The sequence below is a fragment of the Camelus bactrianus genome, chromosome 4, assembly GCF_048773025.1.
Source record: "Camelus bactrianus isolate YW-2024 breed Bactrian camel chromosome 4, ASM4877302v1, whole genome shotgun sequence".
Lineage (NCBI taxonomy): Eukaryota > Metazoa > Chordata > Mammalia > Artiodactyla > Camelidae > Camelus > Camelus bactrianus.
In genome coordinates this window covers 60,498,958-60,518,598 of record NC_133542.1, presented here as the reverse complement: position 1 = coordinate 60,518,598, position 19,641 = coordinate 60,498,958, and the positions used below count along the sequence as shown (strand labels likewise).

General features: G+C 38.7%; 1 long non-coding RNA gene across 1 annotated transcript in view; it reads right to left on the bottom strand.

Moving 5' to 3' along the window:
• The window catches only part of LOC141577484 (uncharacterized), a 74,191-nt gene that overhangs the window by 6,732 nt on the left and 47,818 nt on the right, over positions 1-19,641 (bottom strand). The window contains exon 2 of the long non-coding RNA XR_012506526.1: positions 17,883-17,999. This is a non-coding gene — a long non-coding RNA (uncharacterized LOC141577484). The remainder of the gene's footprint in view (positions 1-17,882; positions 18,000-19,641) is intronic.

The following is a 19,641-nucleotide window of genomic DNA, read 5'->3' as shown; positions in this document are numbered from 1 at the left end:
TAGGACCCAGGCATTAGGACTGCGATCCTGAACTTAAAGCCAAGTTTAAAAGTCAGTGGTTTAAATCCTCACTATCCATATTGTGCCCTGGACCAGCATCCCTGGTATCATCAGATAGCTTGTTAAAAATGCAGAATTTCACACCCACCCAGACCTACTAAAACAGAACCTGCATTTTAATAAGATCCAAGAGAGATTCACAGGCACCTAACAGTTTGAGAAACACTGGTTTCCATGACTTTCCCTGGTAAGTGGAGAAGATTACTCTGAATCCATTATGCCTCCCTGTTCCCCCTAGGCTGACTTTGGGAAATGGAGTCTCTCTTCCCTTCTGCTGCTTATGCAAATATGTGGGGTCTGGATATGCCAAAAGCATCATTAAGTCACCATGATGGCATTCATTTGTAATTATCATCACTGAGTTTTTAAAATTTGTTTCTAGTTCAGCTCTCTCCCTTGGGAATCTTAGGCAGGACCCGGGACAAAGTTCTGGCCAATATGCTGAAACTTCTGGATACAGTACAGAGAGGGTTATGTACTTTCCCTGTGGCCAAGGAAGACAGAAAACAAGTCTGAGGGCTGCAGATGGGAAAGGACAGTTTGGAAACCTGAGTTTGAATCCTAGCTCAGGTAGTTAGTAATATTAGCATCTTGATGAGTCACAAACACTCTGTAAACTTAAATTTCCTCAGCTGTAAAATGAGAAGCATAATCCTTCTCAAAGCTGTGGGAGAACAAACATACAGTCAGCTTGAAAAGTACACAAATGTGAGGTAACTTTATTATATTCCGTATCCACAAAGGAGTTTGACTGTTCTGGGAGGAGCAGGGGAAAAAGACAATGGCATGTTTGAGAGGAATGAAGGTTCCCCAAATTCACGAAAGCCACTCCTATCTGTGTCCAGGAAAACTAACCCCTGGACCAATAAAGGCATCCGTGATACAAACACTCAGGGGATGCTTTATACTTTAGAGAAAACTGGCCTAGATCAGCCAATTGAAAATGTGGAGGTGGAGCACGGAGGCCCCACCCCTGTGTCTCCCTCATGGCAGGTGTCGGTATCTGCGTGTCTTTTTCCCACTTAGAGCGGTACATTCAGAAGGCAAGAACTCTCCTCTTGACCCCAGCACCTAGATCAGTGTCTGGCACAAAGTCAGCACACAGAAAATGGAGATTTCACTTGCAGCAGGACAGGGAATTAATGGGTGAGGATATCAGTGCAGCTAGCTAGGAACATGCTGCGTTGAAGTCTGATCCCCCTTCACCACTGGAAGGTGCCAAGGGAAAACCAGCTGAAGTGTTTCATCATTTCATTCCCTTTGCTGGGGGCACAGATGGCATAACTGTCATGACTTTCTGACTTCACCTTCCACTCTCACTACTAGTTTCATTTTATTGGCTGGCCTGATGCACGCAGGCACAGAAGTAGTCAAGGTAAGAAAGGCCACAACCCATCATGGGATTGCCACATTACGATGAGGAAAAAGCAAGAAAATGCTTAAGGAGGCTTAATTCCCACTGCCAAAGTTACACTCTTACACTCGAATACACAGCCTCAGTTGAGCCGATCTCTCCATGCTTCTCCTTCAATAACTGTGTTTATTTACACAGTTTTATATTATATGAATAGATGTTATTGGTAACACTTACTGAGAGCTTACTCACCAGGTTCCAGGCATCATATTGAAGCCTTCAAGTACTGTAGTCTATTGCATTCTCACAACACCTTATGAAAGAGAGATTGCCATTCCCATGTTACAGATGAGAAAACTGAGGCTCGAAGAAATGCATCAGCAAGTCCAAGTTTAAGCAGGCCAGGAGCCAGGATGTCAATGCTCAAAGTCTGACTCCGGAGCCGCATCCCTAAAAACACTACACTGCTCTGTATTTGTGACTCCTTTGTCTACAAGGTTCTTGCCCTCCCTTCTCAGCTAGGTTAGCTGACCTCATTCATAAAATCTCAACTCAAACATTATTTCTCAAGAACCATTCCCAGGCTAAGTCAGGCATTCCAACCTGGGCCTTGATATTCTCACCTCCATCAAAAGTCTTATCTCCCTGTACCATAACTGTATGATTACGTGTTTGCTTCCCTTGCTAGACTTCTTAATAAGAACACTGCTTAAACAGAGTATACTTTTCCTGCCAGTGTCAAAGTGGTTCTTGCTTCCAAATTATTTTGGTATGATTCCCCACCACTCATACCCTATTGTGGACTCTGGAAGGGACACTGCTACCTTGAGACCAGTGATTCTACATCCCTGAGCCTTCATGCTTCATTCTGGCTGCTCCAGAAATGCTGGCTGCTTCTCCTCTTGGTCACTGTCATTGCTAAGTGGAAAATTATGAACCTGAAGATACCAATCACTCTAGGCCTAAATCCAAAAAGACAGGCAATACCTTACTCTCCACTACCAGAATTACCCAGGCCCTTTCATGACTGAGAATCCTGACCCAACTCTCCCTGGCCCCAGAGAGAAAGAAGTGTGACCATCCCAAGCCAAAGTGCCAACTCATTTCCTGCCCAGAATTAACCACGTCCCAAAATAAGTAACTATGTGAACATCCATTCCCTTCAGGGGAAAACCCCACCCCCACCTACCAGGCTGTCATCTTACCCTATGACCCCAACCTGACAATCACATAACAGTCTGATATTGGTACTCCCCCCAAAGTCCGTGTGATTCATCCTTATCCACTACCATCTTGTTCTAGGATAGTTCTCGATGGGCATTTGATAGATTCTTGTTGAATAAATGAAAGGTGGTGAAAACCACCTTAGATGGCTGCATAATATTTTAGAGTTTATAAAACCACTCTTTCAGGGAACTAAACTGTGCACTCATGCAGACCTGGGAGCCCCCAGGATTCTGATTACTTCTCTAAACTAGACTGTATTCTGGGGTCAGCAAATGACAGCCTTGGGGTAATTGCTTTTTTAAACTGAAGTATAGTCGGTTTACAGTGTTGTGTTAATTTCTGGTTTACAGTATAGTGATTCAGTTTTGTATATATATATATTCCTTTTCATGTTCTTTTTCATTATAGGCTATTACAAGGTATTGAATTTAGTTCCCTGAGCTATACATATGTACGGTATATACATGTTTTGTAAGTGAAGTTTTACTGGAACACAGTAAAACTTTCTTTTTTTTTTACTGTGTGTCCTTTCTTTTACACACAGTCTATGGCTGTTTTGTGTAGTCACAACAGGAAGCAAGAGAGACCCTATGGCCTGCTAAGCCTGAAACAGTTACTGTTTGGGCCTTTATAGAAAATACTTGCCGAATCTGCTATATAGTACTGGTGACTTCATACATGTTCAGATGTACATATTTACATACCACATATATATATCCTAAATTCACCCACAAAGAGAACCATCAGGCCACTGGCTCTATCTGAACTTCTCAATATTGTTAACTGTGAGAAGAAAGTATCCATTATGTTGGAATCGCATATAAAATACGTCTGTGAATCCTGAGTGACAGGTACTATGGGCCAGGGCATGGGCTTTGACCACGGCAGCATCTATTCTAACAATACAAGTAACAAACTCAAAGAAGAAGACTTCAGAGGCAAATCCACCAAAAACAATGAGAAGGAATAGCTTCTAGTAAGAAGAGACAGAACCATGAATAAAACAGAATAATTTTAAAATCACAACTTGGACCCCTTAGCTTGGGGTTCTGTGAAAGCCCTACACACCCTTATAATTGGCCCAACTCAATCCAGTGGCAATACAGTGCCTCACACTCAAACACATCTCTTGTATTGTATTTATTTTTTATTATGATTAAATCTTGATGACTTGAGTTAGATAGAAGGCTGCCAGGAGCGTTCTAAGTGAGAAGCCTGAATTAACCTTTGAGGACAGAGTTTTTTGTTTTGGGAAAAACACATTAATGGATTTTTAGTTATGTAAAAACACAGCAAAGATCTTGTTTTAAATAAAAGAGGTTTGAGATGTGAGGATTTGAACTTCTTTACAATAATTAAAAGGTTTTTAATGAATATCTCTTTCTAAAATGGGAATTCAGAATGCACTGCTCCAAGAAAATTATGATTTGTTCTTAGATTTGTATATTTTTCTTCAATCAGCTACCCAGGGGAGTCTGGATACAGAGACTAGATGGTGACTGAAGGGGCACGAAAACATATCTTCCAATTATACCAGTAAAGGGGACTTTAAGTGAATTTTATGTGAATTATGAAAACCCTTTTATGGCTATTTTCTGGACTGAATTATCCAGACTTCCAGAAATATACTATCAGACATGAGGTCCTATTCAAACATGGGGCCAAACCCAACACTGTGAGTAGCAGATTATTGGCACCCAATAAAGACAAGATATCATTATTATTCCTCTTTGAATCACATGGTAGTTACTCATGAAATATTTATTAACTTGAATAGAATATGAAATCACCTTTTAAAAAAAAACTTCCTACATTGAATTTTTTTCTTTTTAGTTCAAATCTCTTTTAAACTGAAAATATTCTATCCAAATACTCAGTCAATGAACTCTATATTCACATATTTTTAAAATACTTAATTCAACGCTCCTTTTAAATACAAGATTAGCAAGAATAGCATTCTATTTGAGAAAACAGTGAAAGATTGTGAAAGACTACAATTTAGTGAAATTACTGACTAGCTCATAAATTCAAATTATTTCAAGCTTTTGTGGTCTCTGATATTTTTTACAACCCTGAAAGTTGTAAAAATGTGACAGTAATGCAAATAGTTCTTGTCCATAAAAGTGCAAACTATGCCTCATGCAAAGCAACTGATTATCATTTTGTGGATGTTGAAGTTCTGCAAGTTTTTCATTTATTCTAACCCTCTCCCCAACCCAGGAGCATCTATTAGCACCTCCAGGGAATCTTCTTTGGTAAACATTGGTCTATAATCTTTTCTGGAATTGTTAACTCAACATGTCATACGTAACACACGCATGCGTACTAGTGGTCGTGGTACAGATTTACAGTATTCTGGTAGTCTAGCTATTTTTAAGTAGTACTTTTTTTCAGTAAATAAGATTTCTTGCTATTTTTAATCTGAATATTAAAAATACAGAAGAAAGCTAAAGGCTGCATTAAAAAAGAGGCCTTACTGTCCCTATTTTACTGAGAATCAAAGATGAAAATCACCTAGCTAATAAATACTAAATGAAAAAACCAGGACTCTAACCCAGATTTTCAGGAACCAAATTAGTTTTTATTCTATTTCTTGACAGAAGCTTTCTTCATCTCTTTCTTTGAATATTTAAAGAAGTAAAATCTCCACATAATAGAGTTATCCATTATCCCCAAAATATCACCACTTCAAAAAGGATCAGGCTAATGGTATTTGAGAAATACAGGTGGAAAAAAAATACGGATATTCCAATATTATCATTTTGCTGTTCTATTACAGACAGTAAATTTAACTAGCACAAAAGAAATGCAAGTACAAGACTCAGATGTGCTTTTATACAGCTTAAAAACTAATTTGGAAAATAAGTTATACATACCCAAAATATCTTGATAAAAGTAGAAAATATATGATATTTAATATGATACATTAAAAAGCCCAACAAATGTGATCGTATCAGCTAACAATAGTAGCTAACATGTAAATGAGAGCACACTGAGCCAGACATTAATCTAAGTGCTTTTACATCCAAATAACTCTTTAATCTTCACAGGTATCCTATGAGGTTGGTCCTATTTACTATCTCCAACTTAAAAGTTATGGAAATGAGGCCCTGAGAGGTTAATTGACTTCAGAGCCTATTGTAGGAAGGTCTAACGAAGGGGTGGAGCTTCTGTGATAAGGAATTTGACTTGGCAGGGCCTCTCAGTCTTGACCCATTAGGGAAGTAGGAGATCCATAGGACAAATCAGCTGAGCAGATGTGGTGGTGCTGAGAGAGAGGCCAGCAGAGCCTTCAAGGAGGGAAGGGGATGAAACCTGGCTAGGGTGCAACAGGACAGTGGAGAGAAGGAAAGGGGAATGGCAAAAGGGCCAGGATAAGCAGAATAAAGAACGGTGCTCAAGTGGTTCATGAAAATCATACCTTGAAGATATCTTAGCTTCATATATCTTTAAAATTCTTTGTTGGGGGGAGGGTATAGCTTAGTGGTAGAGTGTATGCCAGTATGCATGAGGTCCTGGGTACCTCCATTAGAAAAATAAACTACCTCCCCCACAACAAAAAAATTAATAAATAAGATCTTTAAAAAAATTTCTTAAGGATTTATATATTAAAAAAATATATTTGTGACAAACTTGTTTTATCTAAAAATAATGCAACAAAAAAGTGTATGTATTCCTTGATACCACTGTTAAAGTTTCAGGGTTAGGAGGGGACAACAAATAGTAAGCCCCTCCTTTCTGCACTCAGGCTCTGAAACAGACTGAAAATTAAAACAAAAATTAAGATAGATGGGAAATAAAAGTTTCAACTCTGTGATTGTAAAAGGCTAAGTTGGATGATGTGTCTTGACTTGAAAGCCAAATACACCAGCCCTTCCAGCTAAATCCCTCATCTAGAGGGAACTGACTGTTGTAGCATTCCTGAATCCTGGACAAGAACATGGGTCCACCAAGAGGAAAATAAAGGAGCAGTTGAGAGAAACAGTCCCACTGTATTCATCTCAGATTTACCAAGCAGATAAGCCCATGCCACTACCCCATGGCAGAATGAACCGAAGAGCAAAAAGAGACATGATGCTATCCAAACTGAACTTCCTGCATGTGAAAGAAACATCTGGAAAAGAGAAGTATTCCTCACTAACACTCATCATTATTTTGAATATTTCACACTAAGAAACAAAAGAATTATATTTATAAAAGCCTACAATTAAAATCATGCTCAGTGGTGAAGCACTGAACATTTACATTTGCCCACTGGTAGGGAACAAGACAAGTATGTCCATTACTGGTACTTTCATGCAACACTGTACTGGCAGTCCAAGCCAAAGCAATAAGGGAAGCAAAAGAAGTAAATTGTGCAAAGCTCAGAAAAGAAGTGAAACTGTCTTTATTAATAGATGATACAAATATTTTAATTATAAGACTGTAAACAGTCTACAAACTTAGCAAGGTTTCTGGATACAAAGTCGACATATAAAAATCAATTATATTTCTACATACTATTAACAATTAGAAAACAAAATTCAGAAAAATATACTATGTACAATAAGTAGTAACCCAAAATATCAAATATCTAGGACTAAATCTAATGAAAGATGTACAAGACCTCTGCACTGAAAATTATAAAACATTGCTAAGAGAAATCAAAGAGTTAAATGGAGAGATATTTCAGGTATCTGAATTGGAAGACTCAATATATTATGATGTAATTTTTCCCCAAAATTGACCTATAAGAATAAATTTTATCCTCATTAAAATCCCTGTAGATATTTTATATGGCAAAATTGGCAAACTGACTGTGAAATCTATTTGGAAATGCAAAAAACCTAGAATAAATAAGACAGCCTTAAAGAAAATGAACACACTGCAAGACTTAACAATATCAGATTTCAATTCACTATAAAGTTAAGATAATCAAAGCAGTAGGGTCTAACCGTACAGCCACACACACGATCATTTGAATTGTGACAAAAGGCTCAGTGGAGAAACAATGGTTCTTTTTAATAAATGATGCTGAAACAATAGTATTAAAAATGAATTTTTACCCCCTATCTTGCACCATACATAAAAATCTATTTGAGATGGACCATGGACCTACATGTAAATAATAAAGCATTAAACTTCTGGAATAAAATACAGAAGAATACCTTCACGATCTTGAGGTAGGCAAAAATGGCTTCCATACGATATGAAAGACACAACCATAAAAGCTGTGGTATTGGTATTCATTTAAACTATGAACTTCTGTTCATCAAAAGACACCATTATGAAAGTGAATAGAAATGCCAGAGATATTTGGGAAGATGTTTGCTACATATATATATGACAAAGAATTCACATCTACAATGTACAGAAACTCCCATAAATTGAAAAGACAAACCAATCTAATTTTTAAGTGGGCAAAAGAATTGAACAGGACTTCAAAAAAGAATATCCAAATGGCCAATAAGGATATGAAAAGGCGTTTGGTATCATTAGTAGTCAGGGATATGGAAATTAAAGCCACAATGAGATATTACATGCATCAGAATTGCTAACATTAGGATGACTGACAATATCAAATATGAGTGAGAATTTGAAGCAACTAGAAATCTCATAAATTGCTGAGAGAAGTGAAAATGGTAGACTTTAGAAAACTGGTAATACCTACTGAAGCTAAGCATGTGTTTGCCCTGTATGTAACTCAACCATTCTACTCCTAGGCATAAACTTAAGGGAACTGAGGTCGTATGTCCACAAAATGACAGGTAGAAGAATGTAGTACCTTTATTCACAATAGTCCCAAATTAAAAGAATTCAAATGTCACTCAACAGAAAAATGGATAAATAGTGGTATATTCATACAGAGTACTTAGGCAGCAAAAATGGGGGATTAAAAAAGCTACTGCCACATACAATAATATGAATGAATCTCAAACACAGTTTATTAAGCAAAAGAAGACAGATTTACAAAAGAGTACATTCCATTTCATTGCATTTGATGAATGGATACATTCATATATCGTTGTATTTATATAATGTTCAGAATGGGCAAACTAATCTGTTCATAGAAGTCAAAACAGGGTTTACGTTAGTGGGTGACTGGATATGAAGGAAACTTCTGGAGTGATGGAAATATTCTAAAGCTGTTCTGAGTGATGATTATACAGGTTATATACATGCATGAAAACTCATCAAACTGTTTACTTAAGATTTGGACATTTTTATCTCATTTGAAAATTTTAAATAAATTTAGAAATATTTGAAAGAAGAAGGAAAACACCCACACACTGTCATTTAAATCCCCCTAAAGGTTAACTTCAAATAACTATTTGATGGGTATCTTTTTTCCTATGCTCATACCTTTTTATCTTTCTTTCCTACTCTCTACTTGTCTATTTATTTACCATATTTCATCATGCTTAGGTCTCTGTCAATTGTAAAATGCACCACTAATTTCTGTGCCAAGAAAGAGAGAAAAAAATACTACTGTGAATTCTACTGTAACACACCACACACTGTAAGGCACATCTTGATTTCAGAGACATGAAAATATAAAAAATGTTAAGCCTTAAAATTGGTGAAACACATACAATACATATACACTTTCTTCTACAAAAAGTGCAATAATGATACATATGTATCTGCAATTTATTTTTCCTTAATAATACAGCAAAAACATCCTCTTATGTCAATGCTGACAGATCTCTTGGTTGTTGTTCTTCATTCTTTTAAATTACTGTCTAATACTTCTTTGTAAAGAGTTAATTTTCAAACCATTTTCCTCTCCATGGATGAACAAACATTTAAGTTTTTTGTTATTTCAACAGTACTACAATCAACATTCCTGAAAAATACATCTTTATGTGACTAAGATACAGTGGGAAATTTTTATAGGTTAGACTCCTGGAAGTAAATTTAATGTCAGTGGATATGAATACTTAAGATTTTAACAGATATCATAAAGTACACCCATAAATTCTGAACCAGTTCGCTATCCACCCAATAGTGTATAGTAGTGCCCACCTTCCTTCCATGCTTTCACCAGCTATGAGTACTACCGATTTTTATTATTTTTGCTAATCTAAGGGGGATTAGATGACATCTCATTGACACTTTATTTGGCATTTAAAAATAACTTAATCACGTATCTATGCTGGAAACTGCCAACACTAATATGAGCTAGACTTTAGAAATATTGTCATATTAACTAAGCAGGTTTAAACATCAGCTATTGACCATGCTATCAAGATGACAGCTGTTCTGAAAAGAGGCTGGGATTATTTAAGGTTTTGTACAGGAATTTACTGCCTCAAGAGTACCTAACCTATCCTACCAGCCTTTGCTGAGGGAAACAGTTCTAGGTAGCTTAAGCATAGGAAGCCACATTCTGTACCCAAGTGACAACCATCTGACTTTAGGGGATTTGACCAGGGATAGGTTGCCCCTGGTCAAGCCTACAGAATGGTCAGTTACTTATGAATTAGTCTGGAGTACAAACTTGGCTCTGCAGGGACGACAGGGAGCAAGTGGGCGCAGACCTCCATGCTGCTTTGCACACCTCCTAATCTAACTCAGTCCCTCCTTAACAAACCCTTCCACTGTAACCCTCTGAAAATCCTACTCTGGGGTCAGCAAACTTCAATAAATTATCAACTTTTCTTGGCGAATAGCCTTTTAACCTTTTTGCTTTAGTTGTAATCTGGCTGTTCTGAGACACAATTCCTCCTGTGGCCTCCCACGTGGAGGCGCTTCGTTCTCCCACAGCCCACACCAGCAGTCTTGAAATGGGGTAGGTGTCCTCCTTGTTCCCCATTTCTTCTCCCACACCCTTCCTCATGTAAGAATAAAACACTCAGGCTCTTATGAACTCACACCTCCCCCTTGTTGCTGTATGTACTAATCTCCTGACCACTCCATTAATCCTTAAAGACCTGAGCTCCTGGCTCAGTTTTCCTCTTCACCCCAACTTCTGTATCATTCTCACTGGGCTCAACATCCACACAATGAAACATCCAGTGCCCTGGTCTCTCAGGTCCTTCACCTTGTCCTCCATTCTATTAGCTACCCACTCTCACGGTTACATCCTGGATCTCTCCTCCAACAAAACAATATATTATTTGTGAAATATCAACTTAAACACCCCTATTCTGACCACCACCTCCCATCACTCCAAATCACATGTTCCAGAACAGCTCTAACCAACCCTACTACCACAATTCTTTGACCTTATGCTTCCATCTCTACCATTTTTTCATCATCCCTTAATCTCCTTTGACTTCCTTCCTGCCCATCCATGATTTCATGAGCTTCATTTTAATTACTTCCTAGGAAATAGCCTCATCTTCCTCACACACAGCCCCCTCCATCTGAGGCTGGCTGCAAGCAGCTGTATGTTGCTGGAAAAAACAATCACATGTACACACAACTGAGCTGATGAGGTCACGTGAATGTAACAGTCCCAAGTACCAATGGGTTCTCACATCTCCCTAGGGAACTAAACATCTTTCTCTCCCAGGCTCACCTCCTCACTTGTAGAGGTGAATAACCTCTCTCCTTATGCCTCCCACATCTCCCACCCACAGTGTCAGCTGATGACCCTGCCTCATACTAAGTTGAGAAAAACACAAGTCACCAGAAGCAAACTACTCCTTCAGCTTCTCACCACCCATGCTCAAGCCTTGGGTATTTGTACTCATGTTCTCCTTGTTTTAACCTACCATGATAGAGGAAGTGTCCTTGGGCCTAACAAAGGCCAACCCTCCTCTTGGGCTTTGAATTCCATCCCATGGATCCATCCTTGCCTTCTGAAAGACTTCACTCGCCAGTTATGCCCCTTCTGGAATATCGTTGGTCTCCCTCTCTACCAACTGGCAAACATGCTCAAGTATCCGCTCTTATTAAAAAGGCAAGTCTTGACCCCTCCGCACCATCCTCTATCCCCCACTCGTAGCCAAACTTGCCTAGAGTTATGGACACACAATACTTCCAAATTCTTGCTTCCTCTTAACTGCTTTTCAACTTACTGTATTTTTCTAGAAATTTTTTAAATGCAGAGAAAGTACTGGATATTTATCTCTATATGTGTATTTCAAATGAATCAAAAGGATACACACAAAATTCATGACACTGCTTGCTACTATGGTAGGGACAGCAGGATAAGACTAAGTGTGGGACAAATGGGAAATTTTGCTTCAAACTTTTATTCTCAATATTCTCTACTCTGCCTTCCAACCCCCACCACTCAACAGAAACTGCTCTTGTTGAGATAATCAATCAATAACCTCCATGTTTCTAAATCCAATGGACTCATTTTGTCCTCATCTTTCTCAATCTCTCAGTATTTGTCACAGTTGAATACTTCTTCCCTGACACATGCTTCTCTCTCAGCTTCCATAACATCACAATCACCTGGTTTTTTTCTCTCACTGCACTGGGACATCCTCCTCAGTCTCAGTCCATCACCTAGATGGCTCCTCCTCACCTCCAAACTTAGGGTTCTTTGGAGGATCTTTCTGGTCTCCCTCTATGGTCTTTCCTTCCATTATCTCTTTCATAACCATGGCTGTAAGTGCCATCTATATGCTAGAACTACCAAATTTTATCTCCACTCTAGACAGCTCCTCTGAGATCCACTCTTCCAAACTCAAATTAATTTCCCCTGTTATTTCAAGTTTAAAATATCCAAAACTTTATATATATGTGTATGTATAACTGAATCACTTTGCTGTACACCTGAAACTAACACAACATTGTAAATCAACTATACCTTAATTTAAAAAAGATGAAAAAGAAAAAAAACTGTCCCAAACTTTTAATTTTAACATCTTCTGTTCCCCTCCCTGCCTCCCATTCTCTAACCCCCTCAAAAATTGTCACCCCATCAACTCGACTGCTCAAACCAGAAATCACCCTTTCACTAATATCCAAAATCCAAGCAACCAATAATAAACTCTCATATTTTTCCTCTTTTCTTCATTTCTACTATCAGCACTGTGATCCAAACTATCATCCTCACCTGGATTACCAGAATAGGCTCCTCCTGCTCTCATCACTTTCTTGCTCCCTCCTCCGCATCCCTCATGCATTCTCCATTCATGAAAAATGATCTTCTTAAAGTGAAAACTGGATCATGTTAGTGTACTGGTCTAGCTCACTCACACATCCTCTCTCTCTCTTTCTAACACACTCACACACACTTTAGGACTCACCACTCTCATTAAATTTGAAATCCCCAGAACCTAGTTCAACATTGGCATATAACAGGAGGACCATAAATACTGGTTAAATGAGTCAACGAAGTGGGCCAATCGGATATTCTGTAACATTTGTAATCCAGGCACAGCAAGCTGAGAAATTATTAAAGAGCCAGAAGCCAAAGCACACATGTAAAGGAAGGCAGAGTAATAGCCAAGAAGTAGAAGACAATATGAAAAAGGGACAAATGATCAGAACTGGAGAGTGGCACAGTGCCTGACCCTTAACAGGCATGACTGTCATTAAAGAGAAACGTGTTAGTGGTAGCTGAGACAGTAGCAGTAGTCAGGCAGTGCTCCGGGAGTGCCGTGAGCCTTCCAGTGCTCCCATGATGAGCCAGTCTTTTAGGGATCTATCTGTGTGACCGGGATTCTAGTCTTCCTTTTTTTCTACATGTATCCTTACAGCAGGCTGAGGGAGCTCCTGAGTTCCCTGAAATTGGGGTTGTCTATTCAAGTAGTTTCCTAACATTGAGTATTTCCTGAGTTGAGCTGGGAGGGTAGAGACCCTTACAACTGGAAAAATAGCTCTTACAACTGGAAAAAAAAAAAAAAAGAGTCCTTACAACTGGAAAAATAACACACTAACAGAGTCTATGTGGCTTCTTCTAGGGTTAGTGTTCTGTCTTGTGTACAACTCTGTCCCAGGTTCTGGCACATAGCGGGAGCCTGAAACGTACATATTGAGATGAATTCAACTGACCAGACTGCTCCAAGAAACTGATTAATTCTAGATTTTTTTAAAAAAATGAGTTCTCCCTTTCTCTTAAAATAAAATAGGGAATAAATTCTGGGGAAGTCTACTTTTCAGTTAATGAAATTTTAGCTACAAAGTGTCCAAATGTGAAGTCAGTATTAAAGCAGTATTTGGACAGACAACCCAAACTCCAGGGAATTCTAAATGGGACACATGTCAGGAGTACCCCATATATGGGACTGCATGCTGTACTATGATGGGAGGTCTTTTCTGGCAAGCACCAGTAATATCCATCACACACCATGAAAACTGATCTGCCCAAAGCACCTTTCACTGTTACCTTCCAAAAGGGGCCTTAAACAATGACCTATTTTTGTTTCCTTGTTTTAAAAAAGAAGTTCCTAAAAGTAAACTAAAGGATGCCAATCAATTCAAAGTGAATCAATGGTTTGGACTTTTCAATTTTCTCACCTCCGATTCCTATCCAATAAGCCGCTGGCTCTAAACGATGCAACTGAATATTTTATGAAACCACTGTGATGAACTGGAGACAGTGTGGGCACTAGAGCCACAATTCCAATCATACATCTGCTATTTTGTTATAAGTTCTTGAAAAAGTCACTTAACCTTGCTGAATCTGTTTAATCATCTGCAAAATGGGTACAATTATGCCAAACTAGATTAATGCTGCATTTTCCCAAGCCCAGAACCCAAGCCCCGGGATGATGATAACAGTCAACCAGTCAGTCAGCTCACCAAATGCCAAGTACTGTTAATATGTTACATTAAGTAGTTTATGTATCTTGCATTAAATATATATGTTACATTAATATATAGATATATATACATACACATACATATACAAATAAAATTTAACCCTCAGAGCAACTTTATGAGGTGGCAACCATTATTAACTCTATTTTCTAGGTGAGAAAGCTGAGAACCAGAGAAATTAATTAATTTACCAAAGGTCACAATGCTAAAAAGTGTTGGAAGCAGAATTTTAAGGCAGCTAGTCTTGGCCCAGATACCATGTTTTTAACCATTTCACCACATAGCAGCTTTGTACTATACTGGATTTGCAGCCTTTAACCATTTTCACAGTCAAATTAATTTACGGAAGTTTGGGGTTTATAATTTTATTTTCAATTGTACCATACTCTTCACAGCCCAGAATCATTGCTCAGCTAGGAAAATTACACTTAGCCACAACCCCTCGACCTTGGCCTGACTTCCGCACACATCAGGCTATTTCTTGCACATGGCCTGTGCCCCACCTATGTGTGTCTCTCTGCTTTTTCGCTTCAGGGTTTTTCCCAAACCCACTGAAGGCTGCTCAGCCCTAATTCAAGCGCAGCCTGCTGGTCTGAATCCATTCACACTCCCAGAGGCAATGCTTACCCAGAGAGGGTGAGAGTTGATGGATAGATGCTCTAGGCTTATCATCCATAGAAGGGACAATTCTGAGGCAGGTTTCTCAACATTAGCACCACTGATATTTTGGGTTGAAAAATGATTTGTTGTGAGGGGCTGTCCTGTGTGTTGCAGGATGTTTAGCAGCATCCTGGATGCCAGTAGCACTTCCCAGTTGTGACAACCGTAACCATCTCTAAACACTGCAAAACGCCACTGAGAGAGAAAAATCACTCAGTTAAGAACCACTGAACTACGTGGATTGAAAGAGGGTCCCTTAGGGACTGAGCTCCAGCTGCCCACAACAGTGACCAGTTCACTGACATAGTCTTTACTGGTTTTTCTCCCTTCCTTCCTTTCTACTTCCTGGGGTCACCTCCCAAATAAACTTCTCACCGAAATCCTTGCCTTAGGCTTTGCTCTCAGGAGAAACCGAATTGAGGTATTAGATTATTAGCAAGTAGTTCAATACAACAAATTAAAAGCACGCCTTTTTTCAAACAAATAGGGAAGCTGAGGCCCAAAAAGCGCAAGGGGCTTGCCCAAGGTCACACAGCAAGCCAGTGCCAGAGGCAGCTCCAAGTTCCCTCTGGGAGTGGTTGTGTGAGGAAGAGCAGAGAGAGTAAGCAGTAAAGCCAAATGCCTCTCACAGATTTTCTGGCCCTGTGAGCCTCCAAGACGTGGAGTCCATGGTTTCACAAGTGGAAAAACACCAACACCTTCTCAGTAAAACGAAATTGATTTTCCTGTGGAATCAAACATCACATACTTCGCATTTACTTAGGAAGTTCTCAGGAATAATGAGAGCCCTCGTGTGATTTTGTTTCTCTGCTTCCTCCCAAAGTTTCCAGTTAAGCAGAGATAAGAGAATTATTTCCCATGTAGCCTCAATGGGATGCCCTCAACTTTGGCTGTGATCTGAGCAAACAGTGACAGCCCAAAGCAATCACAAATGTTACCTTTTTCTCCAAAGCAAGCCATGTCACTCTTCCACCTCCACTCCACCAATAAACACACCCCTAAGTTTGCAATGTTGTGTTCTTGGCATCTTGAAACTAGCAAAACACTGTTAATGGAGCCAGATGTTATTTTCCTAGCTGATTCTTGGGCTATGGAAAAAATGGTGCAACTGAAGTAGTAAGTATGGACCAAAAACTCTCCTAATTTAATTCTAATTATTGTTAGTTTATCTTTGTTTTTATCATTTTGCTGTTATTATTAATTAGGTCACAGTGGTTTTTTTTATTTTTTTAAGTTTCTCATCAGTGTGCTTCATCAGAGATGGAACCATTGGTAATGGGTTGAGTTATATTTCTCAAACTTGCATATAATTATTAAAAAGAAAATCCCCTAGTATGCCTAATAAAGATGCAGAACCCTAGGCCCCTCCCCAGATCAGTACATCTTGGATGGAGCCCTGGAACTTGTGTCTTTAACAAGTACTTCCAGATAATTCGTGTTATGTGGGAAACTTCAGCATCTGGCAAGTCTGGGAAATACTGAATGATGGCATAGACTTGTAATGATTCTCAAGAGAGAAAAAATGATGATCAGCAGCTTAGAAGACATAGGAGGTTTCCATCAACTACATAAAAAAAAACCCAGTCTTGGACCAGGAGTTCCCCTCCATAAGACTCTTCCATTAGGCAGGCCCCTTCCCTTCCCTACATCCCAACAGTGAGCAATGATCTCACCTTCACAAGCCTGCTCATCTCACCCACCAGCCAGCCTGGCCCCTTCCTCTCAATTGAGCCTCTCTTAAGCCTGCCTGTCCTTCTGGGTTTAAGACCAGTTCCAGAATCCCTTATCATACCAGCCCATGCTTATTTCTCCTTTTTCTGAGCTTCTAACATCATGAGAACTGCTAATGATGACATTGCAACTGATTTGCTTAAAAGATTCCACACAGGTGTCTTGCCTCTCTAGATTATAAACCCTTTGGAACCTCTACTAAGACTAGAGTAGACCCTGGGTATAGCTGATAAAGGGAAAGCTGCATGAATGAATGAAAGCTGGCTGTTTTGCTCCCTTTGTACCCCCAATGCTTCACCCAGAACCTGGCACACAGCAAGTGTTCAATAAATATCCACTGAATACGTGAATAATTAAGTGAATATATTCCAAGCTATAAATATTTCAGCACATACACAGAGTTGAAATCATGATCTTAGACGCTAGGACTTGGATATGTTCCAGTCTCTCTGTATCAGCTGTTCTCACACTTTTTGGTCCTCTACACTTTTAAATTCAGAGAAGATCTTAAAGAGCTTTTGTTTACATGAGTTATACCTATCAATATGGAATGGATTACAAGTTAAAACTGATTATTTGAGAGTATTTATTTTTAAATGATAGTAATAAACCCATTACATATTAATGGGTTAACACGAACAACATATTTTTATGAAAAATAAGTATTTTTCCAAAACAAAAATAATTTAATGAGAAAAGTGGCAATGTTTTACATTTTGCAAATCTCTTTAAAGTTTGGCTTAATAAAAGTCAACTGATTCTCAGGTCTGCATCTGCATTCAACTTACTGCCTCTGGAAAACTCCACTGTGTGCTCCTGAGAGAATGCAAGTGAAGAAGCCCAATAGCATCCTAGTACCTCTATTAAAATAGCCTTTGCCTTATGGACTTCCTGAAGGGGTCTTAAGGACCCCCTAGGGGTTCCCAGACCACACTCTGAGAACCATTATGCCACACATTTCATAATGCAAGTTCTACACACAGTAGGGAAAACTAATCAAAGGATTTATTTTTCTGCTTTAAAATAGACATAAGGTCTTACCCTACTAGAATATGACATCATAATGTCAATAGCAGAAAAATCCGAATGCCCATTCTCATTAAATGATTATCATAGATGTTAAAATCCACCAAAAAAAGCTTACCTTCGTGACACAGAATGCTCAGCATAGCAGCACGAAACTGTAAATTCTGTAATGTTCCTTCTAAGTTATATCTTATCATCTTTCTGCATCTTTGTGCCTTCCAGAGCATCAGGTGTTCTAGCAAGAAAATCAAGAGTCGTGTAAGACGGTAAGTGAATACAGTTTTTAATTCTCATAACTGTAGATTTAGCCAAAAATTTCTACCATCTAACTCTTCTCCTTTTTGTCCTTCTGTCCCTTAAAACTTAAGGTTGCTGAAAACGTAATTTATATTGATTGAATGGCTTGGAACTGACTTATCTCCTTGGTGGTAGTAAAAATATAGCTCAGAGTTCACTTCAGGGTGTAAGTTCAGAAATCCAACTGTCTCAATTTAAATCCTGGTTCCTTCACTTATTCACTGTGTGTGGCTTGCTTTAGTTTCCCATATCTATGATGAAAATGATCATTGTACCTATCTCTTAGAAGTGTTATGAGAATTAAATTAACTTACATATGTACTTAAAATAGTGCATGACATGCATCAAACTGTCAATAACTACTGGCTATTATATATCTTTTAAAGTTTCTTAAAAAGAACTAGAAAAGTAAATTTCTACAATTGACCCCATTCCCCACAAATGAGCATGACTTATGAAGATTTGTTTGGAGTAGGAATTTTAAGGCTGAACTCACTTAAAATATCCTCACACTAAAAGGATCCATTGACTGAGGGACCACTATGGAGTCATCTGCTAACAAATCAAAAATGAGGCTTGAAAATCCATACTACAAACAGACTGTGGAAAATACCTCCTCTCCAAAAGTGTTGGTGCATGTAGTGGTAATCAGCCTTGCTCCAGCAAGTACTAAATGGCCACTAAATTTAAGTTGACTCCTGAGTTAATTGCACATCCAGAGGAATTGTTAATGTCAAGCATTCACTGAGCACTAACAGATTCAGCAAGCCCACATTGAACGTCACTACACATAAACTCCAGGACTCGAGCTTAGATCAGAGTTTTAGACTATGGAGAGCTCCACAAATATGGGACAGTGATACAGGCAAAATGTCCTAAATACTCAAACACAAACAGGAAAAATGCTTATGAAAGAGGAAAGAGAAGGTCATTCTGACTTGAAGAATCTGGGAAGACTTTGACAAGGTGGTTGCTCTTGAAATGGGTGTTGAAAATGGGTGAGATTTCACCAGAAGGACGTGACGAAGGGAAATGGCTCTGGTAGAAAACAGAATTAGTCATGGTAGACTGATATAATAAGAGCATAAGGCAACAGTGAAAAAGGTTCTTTGGAATTGAATGGAGCAGTTCTTACATGCTAGGCTAAGAAATCTAGACTTGATTGAACAAGCAAAAGGTCAGCCTTAGCAACAATGGCTGTAAAGCTGTGTCATCCACACCCTGGTGTTTTCTCACTGATACACTGCAGGATGAATAAAAAGGAAGGCACTAGTGGAGAGATAAACAATTATGAGGCCAGGGCAACAGTCCAAAGGAAGAAGTGTGTGGGGCATTTGTAATGAGAAGAGGAAAAAAGGATGTGACATTTATTCTAAAACAAGAATACAGAAGACTGCAGACTAACTTGATGTTGGCGGGAAACTATTCCATGCTAGGCCAGGGTTGTGTGTGTTATAAAAGAAAGAATTTTTGAAACAACCCTAAGACGGTAAATCTGGAAGTATATGGGACCGAGGAAAAGAAAGAATTTAGGATTATCTGATTCAGAGTAAAGGAATAGGGAAGAAAATAATAATTCC